A 20,993-nucleotide genomic window follows, 5' to 3' on the forward strand; every position below is an offset into this window, starting at 1 on the left:
TCCGGGGTCTATAATGAATGTAAACATCCCATGTGACAGTAATAGGAGGTGACAGGTCCTCTTTATGGAGAGATCTGGGGTCTATAATGAATGTAAACATCCCATGTGACAGTAATAGGGGGTGACGGGTCCTCTTTATGGAGGGATCCGGGGTCTATAATGAATGTAAACATCCCATGTGACAGTAATAGGAGGTGACGGGTCCTCTTTATGGAGAGATCCGGGGTCTATAATGAATGTAAACATCCCATGTGACAGTAATAGGAGGTGACAGGTCCTCTTTATGGAGAGATCTGGGGTCTATAATGAATGTAAACATCCCATGTGACAGTAATAGGAGGTGACGGGTCCTCTTTATGGAGAGATCTGGGGTCTATAATGAATGTAAACATCCCATGTGACAGTAATAGGAGGTGACGGGTCCTCTTTATGGAGAGATCTTGGGTCTATAATGAATGTAAACATCCCATGTGACAGTAATAGGGGGTGACGGGTCCTCTTTATGGAGAGATCTGCGGTCTATAATGAATGTAAACATCCCATGTGACAGTAATAGGAGGTGACGGGTCCTCTTTATGGAGGGATCCGGGGTCTATGATGAATGTAAACATCCCATGTGACAGTAATAGGGGGTGACGGGTCCTCTTTATGGAGGGATCCGGGGTCTATAATGAATGTAAACATCCCATGTGACAGTAATAGGGGGTGACGGGTCCTCTTTATGGAGAGATCCGGGGTCTATAATGAATGTAAACATCCCATGTGACAGTAATAGGGGGTGACGGGTCCTCTTTATGGAGAGATCCGGGGTCTATAATGAATGTAAACATCCCATGTGACAGTAATAGGAGGTGACGGGTCCTCTTTATGGAGTGATCCGGGGTCTATAATGAATGTAAACATCCCATGTGACAGTAATAGGGGGTGACGGGTCCTCTTTATGGAGGGATCCGGGGTCTATAATGAATGTAAACATCCCATGTGACAGTAATAGGGGGTGACGGGTCCTCTTTATGGAGAGATCCGGGGTCTATAATGAATGTAAACATCCCATGTGACAGTAATAGGGGGTGACGGGTCCTCTTTATGGAGAGATCCGGGGTCTATAATGAATGTAAACATCCCATGTGACAGTAATAGGAGGTGACGGGTCCTCTTTATGGAGAGATCCGGGGTCTATAATGAATGTAAACATCCCATGTGACAGTAATAGGAGGTGACGGGTCCTCTTTATGGAGTGATCCGGGGTCTATAATGAATGTAAACATCCCATGTGACAGTAATAGGGGGTGACGGGTCCTCTTTATGGAGAGATCCGGGGTCTATAATGAATGTAAACATCCCATGTGACAGTAATAGGGGGTGACGGGTCCTCTTTATGGAGAGATCCGGGGTCTATAATGAATGTAAACATCCCATGTGACAGTAATAGGAGGTGACGGGTCCTCTTTATGGAGTGATCCGGGGTCTATAATGAATGTAAACATCCCATGTGACAGTAATAGGGGGTGACGGGTCCTCTTTATGGAGAGATCCGGGGTCTATAATGAATGTAAACATCCCATGTGACAGTAATAGGAGGTGACGGGTCCTCTTTATGGAGGGATGTGGGGTCTATAAGACCTCAGATCCCTCCTTTGCACTTGAAAGCATTCAAAATGCCAAGATCTGTGTTTCAGAATTCTTTTTCAAAAACTGGCGCCTTTATGATGCCAACAAACTGGTAGGGATGTTGTAATATTGCTTCTGGGTTACCACATCCGAGACCCCATCTAAGCCCATTCCAGATTTATGCATGATTTGTGTCAGCGGGTTGCTCGGGTCTCCTGTTGGGATGGGAGAGCCGGGGGAGGGGAGGGGTTGGGTGTCAGAAGGCAGGTCTCTTCCTGCTGCTTATAATTACAGTCTCATTGGGTTTTATTACAAGAGAGCCAATTATCGGCTCGAAAAAAAATAAAAAATAAAAATGGTATCAGGGTGATGCCTGCAGCAGTACATAACTCAGTGCCTACAGGATCATACACCAAGTATCTATCTCCAATGTAGTTATCATTTAGTAGGATGCAATGGGCTCTGTCGCTTTAGGGGGCTATGAAAGTTAGACCTGAAAAAGCCTATGATGAATTGCCGGGGGGGGGGGGTGGGGGCAACACCAGGAGTATCCAGACAGTTCTGCCAGAAAGACATACATTTCCCGAGGGGAATTACAATGTTGGAAAGTTAGTTTTTCACTTATTAGCCGTTTCCCGTGTGTGTGTGTGTGTGTGTATATATTTATATATACCGTATTTATCGGCATGTAACACGCACTTTTTTCCCCTTAAAATCATGGGTGCGTGTTATACGCCGATCCACCACAATTCCCTTGTGATTTTCAGGCTCTGGGCGGCTTTGAGCTGCCTTCGGCCCTTCTCGCGGCTTTTGGCCGCCTTCGGCCCTTCTCAGTGGTTTTCAAGAGCGGGCGAAAGCCGCCGAGTACGGCCGAGGTGGCCGAAAGCCGCCGAGAACTTCCGGGTGCCGCCGAGATACGAAGGACATCTCGGTGGCGCCATTTTTAAAAACAAGAGCTGAGGGCACAAGGCTGCAATGACAAGGCTGCAATGACAAGGCTGCAATGATGGACAGGCTGCAATGACAAGGCTGCAATGACGGACAGGCTGCAATGACAAGGCTGCAATGACGGACAGGCTGCAATGACAAGGCTGCAATGACAAGGCTGCAATGATGGACAGGCTGCAATGACAAGGCTGCAGGCTTCAATGAGGGACAGGCTGCAATGACAAGGCTGCAATGATGGACAGGCTGCAATGACAAGGCTGCAATGATGGACAGGCTGCAATGACAAGGCTGCAATGACGAACAGGCTGCAATGACGGACAGGCTGCAGGCTGCAATGACATGGCTGCAATGATGGACAGGCTGCAATGACAAGGCTGCAATGATGGACAGGCTGCAATGACAAGGCTGCAATGACGGACAGGCTGCAATGACGGACAGGCTGCAGGCTGCAATGACAAGGCTTCAATGACGGACAGGCTGCAATGACGGACAGGCTGCAATGACAAGGCTGCAATGACAAGGTTGCAATGACAAGGTTGCAAATGACACTGACGAGGCTTCAGATGGACACTGATGAGGCTGCATTGATGGGCATTTAAATGTAAGTTTTTTTTCCTTAAATTTCCCTCCTAAACTTGGGGTGCGTGTTATACGCCGGTGTTCTGCCGTATAGTGTCCGGCCATCCAATAGTGTCCGGACCATACTGCGCATGCGCAGTACGGAGCAGACGAAGCTTCGGAAAATCTCCGAAGCTGAACGGCGCCTGCGCCGTGAGTGGAGGTGGTAGCCCCTCCATACAAGCGGACATAGGGTTGTGAATATTAGAGGGCCACTCGCCACGCTTCGGGCTCCGCCTCGCTGCGCTTGGCTCTTTTTTATTCCAACTCTATGTCCACTTGGATAGTGGGGATAGAACCTGGACTCACGGCGCAGGCGCCGTTCATCCTCTGCAATTTTCGGAATCTGTGGTGCTGTGTACTGCGCATGCGCAGTACGCAGCGGACACTATCCGATGGAGGACGTTATTTGACAAGACACCGGCGTGTGTTATACGCCGATAAATACGGTATTTTATTTTTATTTTTTTTATTTGCCGGCAAGGCGGCTCTCCTGTGCAGAATCATGTACCTGTACGTGATCCTGCACTTCTGGGTCTGGGCCACCGGTGACCCACTTCCGCTGGGATTAAACACAGTGGGAGCCAAACAGACTTGATGTCCGTTGGGACCCACCAATCATATGAATCAATGGAGTCTGTGTACAGGCGCACTCTATGATCTGTTACAAACTCTCCAGAAGCACTGAATGCGTGTTCAGAAAGAACGCTGGATGCAGGACAAGCCAGTAGCTCAACTGCATATCGAGCAAGTTCTGTCCAGTGGTCGATCTGTTGGAAAGGTCTCCAAGTCTGCTCTTGCCCCTAGATATTCCTGCACCATGTAATGCAGATGCTAGCGAAGGTTGCTTGAACCTATCAGACCTTGGCGCTGAGGACTGAAACATTGTTTAAAGCAGGGGGTCTCAAACAGGAGGCCCTCCAGCTGTTGCAAAACTACAAGTTCCATGAGGCATTGCAAGGCTGACAGTTACAAGCATGACTCCCTCAGGCGGAGGCATGATGGGACTTGTAGTTTTGCAACAGCTGGAGAGCCACCAGTTTGAGACCCTTGGTTTAAAGGCATCGGTCAGCCGGCCACCTTCTCCACCCTCTTCCTCTGACCGAACAAAGCCTCAGCAACACGTTGTCCAGCACCAGGAAATTGTAAATTCCCAGGATCTGGAAATGCATTACACAAATCTTTCTTCGAGGCCTCCTGAAGATTTTTCATCCTCTGCTCCCTCTGCGAAGGCAGGATGAGTTCTGCAACCTTACCCTTGTAACGTGGATCAAGAGAGGTTGCCAGCCAGTAATGATCCCTCTCCTTGATACTACGAATCCAAGGGTCCTTTCGCAGGCTTTGCAGAATCAGGGAGGCCATGCAGCATAAGTTTGAAGAAGCATTCGATTTCGAGTCCTCTTGGTCACTAAGGATCACATGATCCGTAACTACCTCCTCCCAGCCACGTACAAGTCCTTGGGTTTCTGGGGACTGAAAACCATCCCTTGAAGACTGCTGCTGATTGTTATCCTCTACATCCATGCTAACACAATCCTCTTCCTCTTCTTCCTGTGTCCTTGAGAGGTAAGGAAGTCCTCCTCTTCCTCCCTGCTGTTCTGCCTCAAGTGCCCTGTCCATTATTCCACAAAGCGTATGCTCAAACAGGAAGACAAGAGGGACAGTATCACTGATGCATGCATTGTCGCTGCTCACCATCCTTCTGGCCTCTTCAAATGTTGACAGGACAGTGCATGCATCCGTGATCAGTAGCCACTGGCATGGCGTAAAGAAGCCAAGCTCCCCTGACCCTGTCCTGGTGCCATACTCACACAGGTACTCATTGATGGCCCTCTGCCGCATGTGCAGCCGCTGCAGCATTGCCAACGTTGAGTTCCACCTGGTGGGCATTTCACAAATGAGGCGGTTGGTGGGCAGGTTGCATTCCCTTTGAATGTCAGCCAGCCAAGCATTGTAAGAACATTGGAAATGACTACAGACTTTTCTGGCCTGCCTCAAGAGATCCTGTAAGCCTGGGTACCCGTTTAAGAACCGCTGCATCACCAAATTCAGGCCATGTGCCAAACATGGACCATGGGTCAAGTGTCCCTGTCAGAGGGCGGAGAGAAGGTCAGTGCCATTCTCGCAAACAATCATTCCTTGCTGAAGCTGGCGTAGTGTAAACCACCTCTGAGCCTGCCCCTGAAGAGCTGACAGAATCTCTGCCCCAGTGTGGCTCCTGTCCCCTAAGCACACCATTGCAAGCATCGCATCTTTTTGCCTGACTGCTTGCGTAGCCCCTTGAATGTTTACAGAGCATTGCTGGTTCAGAGGACAAATCTGCAGAAGAGGCCATAGAGGAAGAAGAGGAGGAGGTGGAGGAGAGAGCGGTGGCAGAATCACCACAAGCATTTTGGAGGTGTGGTGTGGAACAAACTCCAACAATACTGAACCCTGTCCTGCAACCTTCCCAGCTGCCAGCAGAGTTACCCAGTGTGCTGTGAAGGAAAGGTAACATCCCTGCCCATGCCTGCTGGACCATAAGTCAGCAGTAATATGCACCTTACTGCTGAATGCCCTGTCCAAGGTGGTCAAAAAATTGCCTTACACATGCCGGTAGAGAGCCGGAATGGCCTTCTGTGAAAAGAAATGGCGCTTTGGAACCTCTCACTGAGGTACAGCACATTCCACAAATTCACAAAAGGGGGCAGAGTCTACCAGCTGAAAAGGCAGCAGTTGCAGTGTTAGCAATTTGGCCAAGATAGCATTTAGACGCTGAGCATGTGGATGGCTGGGACCAAATTTCTTTTTACAGTTTAGAAACTGGGGTAGGGAAATTTTCCTGCTAAAATCAGGATGGGGGTGTACTGCTAGCAGATTGGCTGCAAGTACTTGGGACACCTATTGCTATACCTTCATTCTTCTCAGGGCAAGTTAGTGGGGTTTGGGTCCCAGATGAGGAGCAAGGAGAAGTCCACCTTTTTCTTTGATGTGAGTCTTTCAAGTGCTGTTGCCAATGGACTGCATGACAGGTCATCATATGTCTGGTCAAGCATATGGTGCCCAAGCGGCTGCTGTTCTGGCAACTCTTGATCGGCTTCAGACATAGGTTGCAAACAGCAACGGTGCGATCTGCTGCACATGTGACAAAAAAGGCCCACACCAATGAACTTTTAAAAGTCAGTGGGGAGTCAGCAGCTGCCCCCTAGAGGACATCCTGCCTCAGAGTTGTGCCTCCTCCTCTCTTCGGCACCCAAGTACAGTCAGTGACCTCATCATCCCCTCCTTCCTCGTCACTGAAGCAAACTTGGCAGTATGCTGCGGCTGGGGGAACATGACTGCCAGTTTCTTGTCCTTCTTGGGCATCCCCTCTCTCTAGGCTGACATTACTCCCTTCCTCAACCTGAGAACCAACATCAGAGCCTTCAAATTTCTGCACATCCTCCAGCAGCGTGTACACAACACTGTGGTCAAATAATTCTGGGGACTCCTCCATGCATGATGGTGGGGCTACGAAGGAGTGACTGTGGACAAGGAGCCGGTGGAATAGGCCACTTTGGTAGCTGCGTTGGAAGGCAAACTACTCTGAGCTTGGGTGACAGAGGATGAGGAGGATGAGGACAGCTTTGTTACCCACTCCACCAACTCTTCTGCATGTTCTGGCTCAATAACACGGCCAGCAGCAAAAAAAAAAAAAAAAAAAAAAGAAGGAAGGGACAAGCTTGCCCCGCGGCCACCTGTAGTAGAAACTGTACACACTGTACTAGATACTCTGAACACCGCCTGCACTGTATTAGAAACTGTACTGTATTTTATACTGTGTACACCACCAGAAGTGTAGTGGAAACTGTACACACTGTATTAGATACTGTGCACACCACCTGAAGTGTATAAGAAACAGTACACCACAGAATGCACTGTAGATCTAGGCTTCACTGGATGCAGAGTATATATTTTTATTACACACACACACACACACACACACACACACACACACACACTAGACTGGCTGTGTGTGTATATATATCAAATACACTGGCACTAACTGAATAACCTGCCTACTTAATGTAGCTCAAGCTATCTCTCCGTTCACGCCAACACTACACAGGGCCACCGTGTAAGTGTGGGACATGGACTTAGCCCTTGTACACACGGTCGGAGATTCTGTCAGACGGATTTTGTCCGAAACTGTTGTATACACACGGTCGGACGAAGTTGTCGGAAAATCCGACGTGATGACGTTATTTCGTTACTACAGGACTATGTTCAGGCTAGTAGCCAATAGCTTTGATGTAGGAATTTGAATGTGAGCATGCGTGGCACTTTGTCCGATCGGAATTCTCTACACATGATCGGAGTATGTCCGATCTGAGCATTTTGTCTGAAAATATTTCCGGCAAGTTGGAAAATTTGGTCCGACGGATATTCCGACGGAAACAGTCCGATGCAGACCACACACAGTCGGATTATCCGACAAAACGATCCGATCGGACACATTCCGTCGGAATCTATGATCGCGTGTACAAGGGCTTAGTCTCCCTAAGTCATGAATTGGCCAAAGGCACCCTGCCTTTAGCCAATTATGGCTCTCTTAGCAAAGGGCGCCGTGATTGGCCAAAGCATGCAGGTCAGGTGCATGCTTTGGCCAATCATCGTAGAGCAATGCACTACGACCTCGCAGTGCATTATGGGGCGTTCCCTGGCTGTCAAATTTGCCGCAAACCCCACCATAATGTTCGCTGTTCTGCAAACGGGTGAACACCCGATGTTCGAGTCGAACTTATGTTCGACCCAAACATCAAGCACATCCCTAGTCTTATCTAATCTCACCAACTACAATGCCACCTATTGACAGAAGAGAAAAGTGCAGCAATTCCAAAATGAAGGGAAAACAAAATCGATCAATCTCCTTACAATTGGCCAAGGCAACTAAATTTGATAGCAGCCCTGCCTAAACTTCATATATAAATAATGTATGTATGTAGGCTTGAAGGTTGCCATACCCACATGCTACAGCCTTCGTGTGGCTTTTCAATTGGGGGAACTGCTGGTCAGTCTCATCCTGTTGGTCGAGAAAAGAGCTCTTGCTATGGTGTTTGTTTTCTCTGCCATTTTCAGTTTGGATAATGTTGGTTATATACAAGTGGTCACGGGTTTTTGCTCTTTTTACCTTGTCACAGATCCTTATAACCACTCTCTGCCTGTGTGACCACACATCTGTAGTAGGAGGTGGTAGGCTTTATGTCATCACTCCCCTTTGACTCTTTGATGTATTTTGATTATTTGATCTGCGGTTTGAATTGGTGTAAGTTTGTTTCATTTAATTCTTGCATCATAATTAAATTTTATGATGTCAAATGTCAGCTGCATTGTTGTACAGATTTAAAGACAAAGTGAATCCTGAGGAAGCCCTCATTGGGAAAAACACGTCAATCCATCATTTCTTAATTTCTACGTATTTAATTGCACATTTATCTGTGCAGCAGTTGACCATTGTTTTTATAATTATGAGGAAATTAAATTTTTTTATGGAATAATAAATATTTTTTTTAATGTATTTTTATGTTTTCCTTGCAATTTGATCACATTAAAATCCCTATTCTCGTGGTCCCTTGATCTTGAAAGGAAACATGGGACATAAAATGCTTCATATGTACATTATTGGAGATAGCACCATTTATTGTGATTGACAAGACCCCCCCCACCATTTATTATACAGATGACTGGTATATTCTGGATGCTTGGGGTCACTGAGTGAGACAGGAACCTCAGAGGCCACTGGATAACATAGAAATTCAAGGCTCTAAAGAAGGCATAAGTGTGCAGCGGTCGATCGAATGCACAGGAGTCACTGGAGACACACGAGTACAGGGGGGAGAGGCTTCTCATTCATGCAGGTGAGGGTTCCAGGGTAATAGAGCAAAAGGAGAAAAGTCATTTGTAGCTTTCCCAGGTCTATTAAGTCCGCATATGGGACCTGGAGTTTGGAGGCTCAGAAAATTTTGGGTGAGAAAGCCTCCAACCCCCGACTACGGGAACTGTGGTCCTGGAAAAATTAACCCACCTGCAGGAGAGGGCTGAAAAGGAGCAGTGGGTGGTATGTACAGGAGAGGAGTGTGGGGGGTATGACAGTGGGCAGTATGTACAGGAGAGGAGTGTGGAGGGTGTGACAGTGAGCGGTATGTACAGGAGAGGAGTGTGGAGGGTGTGACAGTGGGCGGTATGTACAGGAGAGGAGTGTGGAGGGTGTGACAGTGGGCGGTATGTACAGCAGAGGAGTGTGGAGGGTGTGACAGTGGGCGGTATGTACAGCAGAGGAGTGTGGAGGGTGTGACAGTGGGCGGTATGTAGAGGAGAGGAGTGTGGGGGGTATGACAGAGGGCGGTATGTACAGGAGAGGAGTGTGGAGGGTATGACAGAGGGCGGTATGTACAGGAGAGGAGTGTGGAGGGTATGACAGTGGGCAGTATGTACAGGAGAGGAGTGTGGAGGGTATGACAGTGGGCGGTATGTACAGGAGAGGAGTGTGGGGGGTATGACAGAGGGCGGTATGTACAGGAGAGGAGTGTGGAGGGTATGACAGAGGGCGGTATGTACAGGAGAGGAGTGTGGAGGGTATGACAGTGGGCAGTATGTACAGGAGAGGAGTGTGGAGGGTATGACAGTGGGCGGTATGTACAGGAGAGGAGTGTGGAGGGTATGACAGAGGGCGGTATGTACAGGAGAGGAGTGTGGAGGGTATGACAGTGGGCGGTATGTACAGGAGAGGAGTGTGGGGGGTATGACAGTGGGCGGTATGTACAGGAGAGGAATGTGGAGGGTATGACAGTGGGCGGTATGTACAGGAGAGGAATGTGGGGGGTATGACAGTGGGCGGTATGTACAGGAGAGGAATGTGGGGGGTATGACAGTGGGCGGTATGTACAGGAGAGGAGTGTGGAGGGTATGACAGTGGGCGGTATGTACAGGAGAGGAGTGTGGGGGGTATGACAGTGGGCGGTATGTACAGGAGAGGAGTGTGGAGGGTATGACAGTGGGCGGTATGTACAGGAGAGGAGTGTGGGGGGTATGACAGTGGGCGGTATGTACAGGAGAGTAGTGTGGAGGGTATGACAGTGTGCGGTATGTAGAGGAGAGGAGTGTGGGGGGTATGACAGTGGGCGGTATGTATAGGAGAGGAGTGTGGAGGGTATGACAGTGGGCGGTATGTACAGGAGAGGAGTGTGGGGGGTATGACAGTGGGCGGTATGTACAGGAGAGGAGTGTGGAGGGTATGACAGTGGGCGGTATGTACAGGAGAGGAGTGTGGGGGGTATGACAGTGGGCGGTATGTACAGGAGAGGAGTGTGGGGGGTATGACAGTGGGCGGTATGTAGAGGAGAGGAGTGTGGGGGGTATGACAGTGGGCGGTATGTATAGGAGAGGAGTGTGGAGGGTATGACAGTGGGCACTATGTACAGGAGAGGAACATCTTACTCTCTTGCTCCTCTGTCTCTTCAACCCAAAGAAAGATGAAGCACAAGTGGAGCCAAAACAATGGACCCAGGGAGGAGTATGCACTAGAGAGGTCTCGGCTCCACCATAAGCCTACATTGTTATAGTGTCAGGACCCAGCGGGTTCTCTTGGTGTTTCTCTCCTTATTCTGTCTCAGACAAATCAGAGGAACATTGTAAGAGTTAAGCCTAAATGTCCTAGACGGTAATACTGGAGCCAATCTGAGGACCATCTAATATAAAAAAAGATGTAGATTCTGAGAGTATATATATATATTAAAGAGCCAGTCACAGATGATTGATATTTCTATAGCAGGGACAGGAGCCACCCACATGACTTACCTGTGTGATCCGACATGGAAGAGGTCCCACGCTGTCTCTATGGTGGCCGTGTGTTCAGGATGGAGATTGAGAATCTGTTCAGACTGCTGGAATCGGATCTAAAATGGCGAAAACAGGAAACGTGTTTCATACACAGGAAGTGACACAGGACAGGAAGTGACACGGGATCGATTACCACAGAGAGTGCAGTATGGAGAGCAGACACTAGATGGTGCTGCTCCACATAGCTGAAAAGTATAAGGCAACATGACAAATAAAAAGCAAAAGACAAAAAGCATGCAAAGACCACAGTAAAAAGAAGGACAAAGAGCATTCCCATGCCATCTGTGCTTAAGTGTTGGGGGAAAAAACCACAACAGTAAAATAATGAAAGAAAAATAACAATAATAAATAAGACAAAAGAACCGCAACCGAGTTGTTGCTATTAGTGATGAGGTGAGCTGCATCGGGTTTGAGTTGGGAGCGGAGTTTGTTGAGCTTTACAGAAGTTCGGATGCCAAAATTAAACCCAACAAAACAAAACAAAAATCAATGGAATCCGATTCTCTCAAATTAAAATGTCCATTTTATGGGCTAATAGACAAGAGAGTGCCAAGAAAATAGTGTGGGGTGTGTGTGTGTGTGGGGGGGGGGGGGGGGCAACTACATGGCAGGATGTGGAAACTTTCCAAGAAGATCTGAACAAATGAATGGGGGGAGGGGCAACCACATGGCAAATGAGGTTCAATGTAGAAAAAATTAAAAATAATGCATGGGGGGTGGGGGGGGGGGCAAAAATGTGAAGGTAATCTATAGACTGGGGGGAGGGGAACCTCTGGGGGGGATCTAGGATGGAGAAGGACCTGGGGGGAGAACCTCTGGGGGGGATCTAGGGTGGAGGAGGACCTGGGGGTCCTAGTAGATGATGGGCTCAGCAATGCCAAGCTGCTGCTAACAAACAGAATATTGGCATTAAAAAGGGATCAACTCCAGAGATAAAAGGATAATTCTCCCCTCTACAAGACTCTGGTCCGGCCGCACCTGGAGTATACTGTCCAGTTCTGGGCACCAGTCCTCAGGAAGGATGTACTGGAATTGGAGCGACTACAAAGAAGGGCAACAAAGCTGATAAATACCGGACTGGTGACCCCACAATATATAAATACCGGACTGGTGACCCCACAATATATAAATACCGGACTGGTGACCCCACAATATATAAATACCGGACTGGTGACCCCACAATATATAAATACCGGACTGGTGACCCCACAATATATAAATACCGGACTGGTGACCCCACAATATATAAATACCAGACTGGTGACCCCACAATATATAAATACCGGACTGGTGACCCCACAATATATAAATACCGGACTGGTGACCCCACAATATATAAATACCAGACTGGTGACCCCACAATATATAAATACCGGACTGGTGACCCCACAATATATAAATACCAGACTGGTGACCCCACAATATATAAATACCAGACTGGTGACCCCACAATATATAAATACCAGACTGGTGACCCCACAATATATAAATACCGGACTGGTGACCCCACAATATACAAATACCGGACTGGTGACCCCACAATATACAAATACCGGACTGGTGACCCCACAATATACAAATACCGGACTGATGACCCCACAATATATAAATACCGGACTGGTGACCCCACAATATATAAATACCGGACTGGTGACCCCACAATAGGGAGAAAACTTTTCAGCGAAAGAGAATTTAACAAGACTCGTAGCCACTCATTAAAATTAGAAGAAAAGAGATTTAACCTTAAACTACGTAGAGGGTTCTTTACTGTAAGAGCGGCAAGGATGTGGAATTCCCTTCCACAGGTGGTGGTCTTAGTGGGGAGCATCAATAGTTTCAATAAACTATTAGATAATCACCTGAACGACCACAACATACAGGGATACACAATGTAATACTGACATATAATCACACACATAGGTTGGACTTGATGGACTTATGTCTTTTTTTCAACCTTACCTACTGTGTAACTATGCAACTATGTATATAGACATATCCTGGCCAGCAAGGACCCCGATATCGCTCCCTGGGATGTATATAGACATATTCTGGACAGCTAGGACCCTGATATCACTCCCTGGGATGTATATAGACATATTCTGGACAGCTAGGACCCTGATATTTCTCCCCATGATGTATATAGACATATTCTGGACAGCTAGGACCCTGATATCGCACCCCATGATGTATATAGACATATTCTGGACAGCTAGGACCCTGATATCGCTCCCCATGATGTATATAGACAAATTTTGGACAGCTAGGACTCTGATATCGCTCCCTGGGATGTATATAGACATATTCTGGACAGCTAGGACCCTGATATCGCTCCCCATGATGTATATAGACAAATTCTGGACAGCTAGGACCCCGATATCGCTCCACGGGATGTATATATACATATTCTGGACAGCTAGGATCCTGATATTGCTCCCCATGATGTATATAGACATATTCTGGACAGCTAGGACCCCGATATCGCTCCACGGGATGTATATAGACATATTCTGGACAGCTAGGACCCCGATATCGCTCCACGGGATGTATATAGACATATTCTGGACAGCTAGGACCCTGATATCACTCCCAGGGATGTATATAGACATATTCTGGACAGCTAGGACCCAGATATCGCTCCACGGGATGTATATAGACAAATTCTGGACAGCTAGGACCCTGATATCGCTCCCTGGGATGTATATAGACATATTCTGGACAGCTAGGACCCTGATATCACTCCCTGGGATGTATATAGACATATTCTGGACAGCTAGGACCCTGATATTTCTCCCCATGATGTATATAGACATATTCTGGACAGCTAGGACCCTGATATCGCTCCCCATGATGTATATAGACATATTCTGGACAGCTAGGACCCTGATATCGCTCCCCATGATGTATATAGACAAATTTTGGACAGCTAGGACTCTGATATCGCTCCCTGGGATGTATATAGACACATTCTGGACAGCTAGGACCCTGATATCGCTCCCCATGATGTATATAGACAAATTCTGGACAGCTAGGACCCCGATATCGCTCCACGTGATGTATATATACATATTCTGGACAGCTAGGATCCTGATATTGCTCCCCATGATGTATATAGACATATTCTGGACAGCTAGGACCCCGATATCGCTCCACGGGATGTATATAGACATATTCTGGACAGCTAGGACCCCGATATCGCTCCACGGGATGTATATAGACATATTCTGGACAGCTAGGACCCTGATATCACTCCCAGGGATGTATATAGACATATTCTGGACAGCTAGGACCCCGATATCGCTCCACGGGATGTATATATAGACAAATTCTGGACAGCTAGGACCCTGATATCACTCCACGGGATGTATATAGACATATTCTGGACAGCTAGGAGCCTGATATCGCTCCACGGGATGTATATAGACATATTCTGGACAGGTAGGACCAGTGGCGCAGGGGCTCCACCCCCCAAAGCTAGTGATAAAAATGTAAAAAGTCCTTTAAGTGTGTGCGGGTGCAGGACACACAGGTGTCTATGGAAAGCATAATGTTACGGTAATCATGATTGCAGCTGGGAAACTTGATTGTCTTATTTTAGCGTTTCATCGGGGCGCAGAGCCGTGTGCCCTGAACACTCCCACTATACAGTTATTCTGTGTGTGGTGGTCTATAATTGGTGGAGCCGTGGAGGATGTAGGGCGGTGCTTTTATCTGAACCGATACACTTCCTGTTTCGTCGGTCAACTTGTCCCGGTTCCACCAGCCAGCCATGGGACACTCCTCTACACCTCCCAGCCTGCTGCTACTGAGCCCGGAGAACAAACCGATTAGACAGTGGAGTGCCCGGGGGCGATCACTGCCCAGCCTGCATACAGGTAGGTGGCCAACCATCCACCGCTCTGTCCATGGCTGCTGATAAAGGGGGACCACTGGGCTAGGGGGTATCGTTCATCCAGAGGGAGACTGTAGCTAGAGGGACTATTTTCTCTATTTCGGCTCCTCTGCGGATTTACATTGGCTGCATATGCCGATAGTGAGGTAAAAGTCCCGGCTCTCTCAGTCCCTGTGCTGCTGGCGGAGGAGTGACTCGGCTCACACACTGCCTGACTCCTTCAGCAAGTAAGTGCTGAGGGAACCAGCAGGAGGAGAATGGTGGTAGGCTCAGGGCTGGTCCTTCATGTCCTCCATCCATCTCCCTGTGACAGACTGAGCAATGCACACAGAGGGACCCCGAAAACACAAAGAGAGGGTGCAGTACATGCAGGACCAGGACTGGGGGGGGCCCTGCTATGCTATTGTCACTGTCCGGACTCAGCAACACCCCTCACCTCCGACGTTACTTCCTCCTCTGTGTAATAGAAGTCTCTACACCTCCCCAATCACACCGATCCTCCCCTCACCTCTCTCCCCTCTCTCTGTGTAATGGAAGTCTCCCCAATCACACCAATATCATCCCCTCACCACTCTCCTCCTCTCTGCCCCTCTCCTCTCCCATCCTCTCCTACCCTCTCCTCTCCTCTCCTTTCCTCCCCTCCCTCCTCTCCCTGTGTAATGGAAGTCTCTACACCTCCCCAATCACACCGATCCTCCCCTCACCTCTCCCCTCTCCTTTCCTCCCCTCCCCTCTCTCCCCATGTAATGGAAGTCTCTACATCTTCCCTATCACACTGATCCTCCCCACCCCCTCCTGTCTCCCTCTCTCCTACCCCTTTCTCTCTCTCTCTCGCCCCCTCCTCTCCTATCCCCCCTCTCTCTCCCCACTTTCTCTCTTCTCCCCCTCCCTCTCTCCTCCCCCTCCTTAAAAATGGGGTGGGGTTGAGGGCCCCATGATTTCTAACAGCAGCCCTGAGGCCAGGGCATGCTAGGGAAGAGTGGATGGGCTTAGTTAGTTCTGATGTGTTTAGCTGGTGCTGGACTTCAAATCTTCCAGAGATGTCATCCTGGGACTCAGAGCATGGTGCCAGCAAATAAAAAGTGTCAGCAAGGCCAGTGCAGAGGGCTACCATTGGCATTACTGATGCGCTGCATCACTGAGGACCCTCATAATGGGCACAGCGGGTGTACAGACCCGGGAACTCAGCACAGGGATGGTGGGAACCCCTCATAATGGGCACAGCGGGTGTACAGACCCGGGAACTCAGCACAGGGATGGTGGGAACCCCTCATAATGGGCACAGCGGGTGTACAGACCCGGGAACTCAGCACAGGGATGGTGGGAACCCCTCATAATGGGCACAGCGGGTGTACAGACCCAGGAACTCAGCACAGGGATGGTGGGAACCCCTCATAATGGGCACAGCGGGTGTACAGACCCGGGAACTCAGCACAGGGATAGTGGGAACCCCTCATAATGGGCACAGCGGGTGTACAGACCCGGGAACTCAGCACAGGGATGGTGGGAACCCCTCATAATGGGCACAGCGGGTGTACAGACCCGGGAACTCAGCACAGGGATGGTGGGAACCCCTCATAATGGGCACAGCGTGTGTACAGACCCGGGAACTCAGAACAGGGATGGTGGGAACCCCTCATAATGGGCACAGCGGGCGTACAGACCCGGGAACTCAGCACAGGGGTGGTGGGAACCCCTCATAATGGGCACAGCGGGTGTACAGACCCGGGAACTCAGCACAGGGATGGTGGGAACCCCTCATAATGGGCACAGCGGGTGTACAGACCCGGGAACTCAGCACAGGGATGGTGGGAACCCCTCATAATGGGCACAGCGGGTGTACAGACCCGGGAACTCAGCACAGGGATGGTGGGAACCCCTCATAATGGGCACAGCGGGTGTACAGACCCGGGAACTCAGCACAGGGATGGTGGGAACCCCTCATAATGGGCACAGCGGGTGTACAGACCCGGGAACTCAGCACAGGGATGGTGGGAACACCTTATAATGGGCACAGCGGGTGTACAGACCCGGGAACTCAGCACAGGGATGGTGGGAACCCCTCATAATGGGCACAGCGGGTGTACAGACCTGGGAACTTGGCACAGGGATGGTGGGAACCTCTCATAATGGGCACAGCGGGTGTACAGACCTGGGAACTCTGCAATGGGATGGCGGGTTATCCTTATAATTGGCACAGCAGGTGTACAGACCTGGGATCTTGGCACAGGGATGGTGGGAACCCCTCATAATGGGCACAGCGGGGGTACAGACCCGGGAACTCGGCACAGGGATGGTGGGAACCCCTCATAATGGGCACAGCAGGTGTACAGACCCGGGAACTCAGCACAGGGATGGTGGGAACCCCTCATAATGGGCACAGCGGGTGTACAGACCCGGGAACTCAGCACAGGGATGGTGGGAACCTCTCATAATGGGCACAGCGGGTGTACAGACCCGGGAACTCAGCACAGGGATGGTGGGAACCCCTCATAATGGGCACAGCGGGTGTACAGACCCGGGAACTCAGCACAGGGATGGTGGGAACCCCTCATAATGGGCACAACGGGGGTACAGACCCGGGAATTCAGCACAGGGATGGTGGGAACCCCTCATAATGGGCACAGCGGGTGTACAGACCCGGGAACTCAGCACAGGGATGGTGGGAACCCCTCATAATGGGCACAGCGGGGGTACAGACCCGGGAATTCAGCACAGGGATGGTGGGAACCCCTCATAATGGGCACAGCGGGTGTACAGACCCGGGAACTCAGCACAGGGATGGTGGGAACCCCTCTTAATGGGCACAGCGGGGGTACAGACCCGGGAATTCAGCACAGGGATGGTGGGAACCCCTCATAATGGGCACAGCGGGTGTACAGACCCGGGAACTCAGCACAGGGATGGTGGGAACCCCTCATAATGGGCACAGCGGGTGTACAGACCCGGGAACTCAGCACAGGGATGGTGGGAAACCCTAGACCTGACTCCGCCCTACGCGTTAATACAATGTACTGAATGCAGCAGTCATGTGATTGGATGGTTTGCTCCTGCACTCCCCCTCCCCCAAAAGTGACCCCACATTGCACCCCCCCCCTCCATGGTTACTTACTCCCCTCCATGTAGGGTTGCCACATCGTCCCTTTAATCCAGCACACATATTAATTACACGGGTTCTGGGGATGATTAAGGTGGTAATTAAACTCACTCGGTGCCTTATCTGCATTCAATCTTCCTCAGAACCCGAGTAAAGCAAAGGTGTCCTGGATTAAAGGGATGAGGTGGCAACTCTACGGCCACGGTCCCCCATATTACCTGATCTCTCCGGAGGTTTCTCATTCAGCTTCTTGTCTGTCTCTGACTGCAGCACCATATGAGAGAAGGAGGAGTGTCCTCCATTTTCTTGTAGCCTAGAGAGAAGGAGGAGTGTCCTCCATTTTCTTGTAGCCTAGAGAGAAGGAGGAGTGTCCTCCATTTTCTTGTAGCCTAGAGAGAAGGAGTGTCCTCCATTTTCTTATAGCCTAGAGAGAAGGAGGAGTGTCCTCCATTTTCTTGTAGCCTAGAGAGAAGGAGTGTCCTCCATTTTCTTATAGCCTAGAGAGAAGGAGGAGTGTCCTCCATTTTCTTGTAGCTCAGAGAGGGGGAGGGGTATTCCTCCATTTTCTTTTAGTTCAGGGATTCAATCTTCATGTCACGTTTCTGCAGTAAGCAGACCAGACACGTAGCTGCACGAGGAAACTGAGACCAAATATATATAATTTTTTTATACAAGCTATATATACTAAAGTGAGGGTTATTAACGGTGAACAGACAACAATAAACATACAAAGCAAAAAACGAGCAAAACCTCCACAGACAAAATAACTAATGACCCCAACAACTAACTAAATACAAAATACAATATAAAGGACAAGGGCACAGGGACTGCAAGGCAGCAAGGGGGGGGGGGGGTCACAACTGGGTAGTTGAGCAGGAGCAAGGCAGAGGGGGACGGGAGCAAGGCAGAGGGAGGAAGGAGCAAGGCAGAGGGAGGAAGGAGCAAGGCAGAGGGAGGAAGGAGCAAGGCAGAGGGAGGAAGGAGCAAGGCAGAGGGGGATGGGAGCAAGGCAGAGGGAGGAAGGAGCAAGGCAGAGGGGGATGGGAGCAAGACAGAGGGAGGAAGGAGCAAGGCAGAGGGAGGAAGGAGCAAGGCAGAGGGAGGAAGGAGCAAGGCAGAGGGAGGAAGGAGCAAGGCCGAGGGGGATGGGAGCAAGGCAGAGGGAGGAAGGAGCAAGGAAGAGGGAGGAAGGAGCAAGGCAGAGGGGGATGGGAGCAAGGCAGAGGGAGGAAGGAGCAAGGCAGAGGGAGGAAGGAGCAAGGCAGAGGGAGGAAGGAGCAAGGCAGAGGGGGGTGGGAGCAAGGCAGAGGGAGGAAGGAGCAAGGCAGAGGGAGGAAGGAGCAAGGCAGAGGGGGATGGGAGCAAGGCAGAGGGAGATGGGAGCAAGGCAGAGGGAGGAAGGAGCAAGGCAGAGGGAGGAAGGAGCAAGGCAGAGGGAGGAGCAAGGCAGAGGGGGATGGGAGCAAGGCAGAGGGAGGAAGGAGCAAGGCAGAGGGAGGAAGGAGCAAGGCAGAGGGAGGAAGGAGCAAGGCAGAGGGGGGTGGGAGCAAGGCAGAGGGAGGAAGGAGCAAGGCAGAGGGGGATGGGAGCAAGGCAGAGGGAGATGGGAGCAAGGCAGAGGGAGGAAGGAGCAAGGCAGAGGGAGGAAGGAGCAAGGCAGAGGGAGGAGCAAGGCAGAGGGAGATGGGAGCAAGGCAGAGGGAGATGGGAGCAAGGCAGAGGGAGGAAGGAGCAAGGCAGAGGGAGGAAGGAGCAAGGCAGAGGGAGGAGCAAGGCAGAGGGAGATGGGAGCAAGGCAGAGGGAGATGGGAGCAAGGCAGAGGGAGGAAGGAGCAAGGCAGAGGGGGATGGGAGCAAGGCAGAGGGAGATGGGAGCAAGGCAGAGGGAGGAAGGAGCAAGGCAGAGGGAGGAAGGAGCAAGGCAGAGGGAGGAGCAAGGCAGAGGGAGATGGGAGCAAGGCAGAGGGAGATGGGAGCAAGGCAGAGGGAGGAAGGAGCAAGGCAGAGGGAGGAAGGAGCAAGGCAGAGGGAGGAGCAAGGCAGAGGGAGATGGGAGCAAGGCAGAGGGAGATGGGAGCAAGGCAGAGGGAGGAAACAGCAAGGCAGAGGGGAATATGAACAAGGCAGAGGGAGGAAGGAGCAATCTGGTCTATAAACCAGAGGCTCTGAATGGACATACATGATATAGCTGGGACCGCCTACCCATGGTTTTCCTCCAATCCAGGTCATGCTGAACACCTCCCCCATCTATATTATTCATAATATATCTCCCCTGACAATGTACAGACAACGGGTTATGACGTCACTTTGTCTCAGACTGTAGCTTGCGGTGAGCACAAGATTCCAATCTCTTATTTTTCTATAGAAACTACACTTAATACTTTACTTAAAGGATTATTCTAGCCTGAGCCCTTGTACACACGGTCGGAGAATCCGTCGGAATGTGTCCGATCGGAGCGTTTTGTCGGATAATCCGACTGTGTGTGGTCTCCATCGGACTGTTTCCGTCGGAATATCCGACGGACCAAGTTTTCCAACTTGTCTGTAAAATTTTCCGACAACATGATCCGATCGGACCTTGTCCGATCATGTGTAGAGAATTCCGATCGGACAAAGTGCCACACATGCTCAGATCAAATTCCTAGACCAAAGCTATTGGCTACTAGCCTGAACGTAGTCCCGTCCTAACGAAATAACGTCATCACGTTCTGAACGATAGGATTTTCCGACAACTTTGTCCGAATCGTGTGTATACAACAGTTTTGGACAAAATCCGACGGATTTGGTTGTCGGAATGTCCGACCCGTGTGTACAAGGGCTTAGGGGTTTAATAATACAACAAAGCAGTGTAAATATTAGGGGGGCTTTTCCAGGAACCTTACAGATACATTGGGCGGGGCTGATGACACAGGACTCCCCTCCCCCATGGATACATTATATACAAAGGAGGAAGATCATAAATGGACACATTTC

At 50.0% G+C, this 20,993-nt stretch overlaps 1 protein-coding gene across 1 annotated transcript in view; it reads right to left on the bottom strand.

Moving 5' to 3' along the window:
• Positions 1-18,348, bottom strand: part of LOC143956799 (uncharacterized) — a 388,207-nt gene extending 369,859 nt beyond the window's left edge. Inside the window, exons 1-2 of the mRNA XM_077466973.1 lie at positions 18,239-18,348; positions 10,993-11,090 (exon numbers count right to left, since the gene is read on the bottom strand). The gene's annotated coding sequence lies outside the window, so the exon portion shown is untranslated. The remainder of the gene's footprint in view (positions 1-10,992; positions 11,091-18,238) is intronic.
• Between the last annotated feature and the right edge of the window lie 2,645 nt (positions 18,349-20,993).

The sequence above is a fragment of the Lithobates pipiens genome, unplaced genomic scaffold (assembly GCF_037356315.1).
Source record: "Lithobates pipiens isolate NorthernLeopardFrog02 unplaced genomic scaffold, aLitPip1_a1.2 Scaffold_41, whole genome shotgun sequence".
NCBI lineage: Eukaryota > Metazoa > Chordata > Amphibia > Anura > Ranidae > Lithobates > Lithobates pipiens.